The sequence below is a fragment of the Benincasa hispida genome, chromosome 9, assembly GCF_009727055.1.
Source record: "Benincasa hispida cultivar B227 chromosome 9, ASM972705v1, whole genome shotgun sequence".
NCBI classification, from domain to species: Eukaryota; Viridiplantae; Streptophyta; class Magnoliopsida; order Cucurbitales; family Cucurbitaceae; genus Benincasa; species Benincasa hispida.
Genome location: NC_052357.1, coordinates 30,169,329 through 30,172,361, shown reverse-complemented (window position 1 = coordinate 30,172,361; position 3,033 = coordinate 30,169,329). Strand labels below are relative to the sequence as shown.

Below are 3,033 nucleotides of genomic sequence, written 5' to 3'. Positions count from 1 at the left end.
TTGATCCCTATCCCCAAATTTCCAAATTTCTCGTTTTTGAATTTCTTGGCTTAGTGTGAGATCGAAATATACCTACCTAACCTAATCTGAACAATAAGTGAATCGATGAGTGAAAGTATGAGAAATGGAGTTCAATCCCGTTTATAGCATATGGCAGACCAATCACTTCCCGAAGGGTACTAGCCTTCGTATTATTTAAATAAAAAAATAATATTTTTTTTCTTTTCAAATATTTTTTATTTTTTAGACGTTTCTTCTAATCAATACTAATCACTATTTTCATTTTATATTCTATAATGTAAGCAATATAACTATATATTCAAATTTTCAAATTTATGTATATTATTTAAATAAAAAAATGCAATTCAATTTTAAATAAAAGAATTTCTATATAGAATTATATGAGGAATGGTGATTAGAATGAACGATTCATAAATAGAAATCACAAATAAAAAAAATCGATGGAATAATGAAAGACAGAAAAATCCTTCGAATTGCATTATGTTCGATGGAATGATTTCTTAGATATATTGCCACATCCTTAAGGATTAGGACCACTTTTTACAGGTCAGTGGAATCTTTATGCTCAAAACCCTGATTCAAATAATCATTTATTTGGTACTTCCGAAGGAGCAGGAACTGCCATTCTAACCATTCTCTGGGGATTCCATCTGCAAACGCAAAGTTTATGGCTGACTGATATGGCTCATCATCATTTAGCTATCGCATTTATTTTTCTTGTTGCTGGTCATATGTATAGAACTAACTTCAAGATCATCCGCTTCCGGAAGAAATCGAAGAATTTCTCGGGAATCCTACAAGATCCATTCGTTCTTTTTTTTCTGACAGATGGTCAAAACTTCATATGGGTTCGAATCCTATTGAGAGGTCCACTAGAGATCAGAAATTGTTGAAGAAAGAACAAGATGTTTCTTTTGTCCCTTCCAGGCGATCCGATAAAAATAAAGAAATAGTTAATATATTCAAGATAATTACATATTTACAAAATACCGTCTCAATTCATCTAAAAGATTAATTAAAAATATTAGAAAAGAAATAGTATAGTAATAAATATCCTTTATATACCTTTATATAAAAATATATTATATAATATATATATAATTGGTTAAATCTATATATAAATTATATAAAAATAGCCTAGTATACTTTTAACCTAGTATTAATAGCCTAGTATAATAGGCTAGCTCTGCACTGATGTATACTATACATTGCAGATAAAAAAAAATGCGGATATAGTTGAATGGTAAAATTTCTCCTTGCCAAGGAGAAGATGCGGGTTCGATTCCCGCTATCCGCCGAGGATGAGGATAATGGGTTAATGTTTTTCATTTAATAGGATAAATTATATAGTTGACCGTGATAGTATAGTGGTTCTATCCTCCCCCCTTCTTTTCCTCCCATCTGGAAAGAAAAAAAGCTAATATTAATAGTAATTAATTAATTAATAGTTACCAAGATCAAACCTCAATTTTTTAGACACAAAAATTTTGCGAAGACAGGATTTGAACCCGTGACTTCAAGGTTATGAGCCTTGCGAGCTACCAAGTTGCTCTACCCCGCGATAAGATCACATTCATTGGACGGTTATAAAGGAAATAGGAAGGCGCCTCTTCGCTTTAAATAACGGATGATTGCAATATAAATAGTAGGCGGTGTGTTGATATCGGGATGCGTGGATATTCATAAAAAGATAGTTTCATCGTTTAGAAAATTAGTGCCTATACGATAGTGACTGCACGATCGCTTATATATACGATATTGTTAAGCGATCGCATACCGATTATACCGTCGCACGCTATTATCTAAACGATTGTTTACCTTTTTTCTAAGCGATCATTTAGCTTCTGATATTTACTAGACTATCGCTTAGTTTCTCCTACGCGATCGTTTGGATGATCGCTTACCCTTTTCCTACACGATCGTTTACCTTTTCCTACATAATCGTTTAGACGATCGCTTACTTTTACTACACAATTGTATACTTCACCTAAACAATCAAGCATATTGCCTATGTGATAGATGACCGCATATCCCACTTGCTTGATCGTTGTGTACGGTCTCTCTTCCTCCCTCCCTCTACTAAATCCGAACAAAGCCCACATGTTTCGATTCTTCAAGGAAGGAGACGATCAACCGCATATCCCACTTGCTTGATCGTTGTGTACGGTCTCTCTTCCTTCCTCCCTCTACCAAATCCGAACAAAGCCCACGCGTATCGATTCTTCAAGGAAGGAGACGATCAAGGGTTGATCGTCTCCTTCCTTGAAGAACCGAAACGTGTGGCATCGTGTCGAAGATCGGTTATGCGATCACTGAGTATCGGGTTGTGTAGACGATGTGATGCTCGCATATCGCTTAACGCGCGCGTGCACTAGACGATCGTTTTGTTCAACAAGCTTCATCGCTTAGTAACTGACTAAACGATCGCTTAGTAACGCAAGGTAAATCGTTTACCTGACACTGTGTTAAGTGATCGCAGAGACGATCGTTTTGGTCAGCAAGCTTCATCACTTAGTAACTGACTAAACGATCACTTAGTAACGCAAGGCAAATCGTTTACTTGACGCAGCGTTAAGTGATCGCATAGACGATCGTTTTGGTTAGCAAGCTTCATCGCTTAATAACTGACTAAATGATCACTTAGTAACGCAAGGTAAATCGTTTACTTGACGCTGCGTTAAGTGATCGCATAGATGATCGTTTTGGTCAGCAAGCTTCATCGCTTAGTAACTGACTAAACGATCGCTTAGTAACGTAAGGTAAATCGTTTACCTGTTGCCGCATTAAGTGATCGCATAGACGATCGTTTTGGTCAGCAAGCTTCATCGCTTAGTAACTGACTAAACGATTGCTTAGTAACGCAAGGTAAATCGTTTACCTGACGTCAGGTTAAGTGATCGCACTAGCGATCGTTTTGGTCGACAAACTTCATCGCTTAGTAACTGACTAAATGATTGCTTAGTAACGCAAGGTAAATCGTTTACCTATCACTGCGTTCAGCGATCACATAGA

General features: G+C 36.3%; 1 non-coding gene across 1 annotated transcript; it reads left to right on the top strand.

Moving 5' to 3' along the window:
• The first annotated feature begins 1,247 nt into the window (after window positions 1-1,247).
• Window positions 1,248-1,318, top strand: TRNAG-GCC. The gene has a single exon. It is a non-coding gene; the product is annotated as a tRNA-Gly (tRNA).
• The last annotated feature ends 1,715 nt before the right edge of the window (window positions 1,319-3,033 follow it).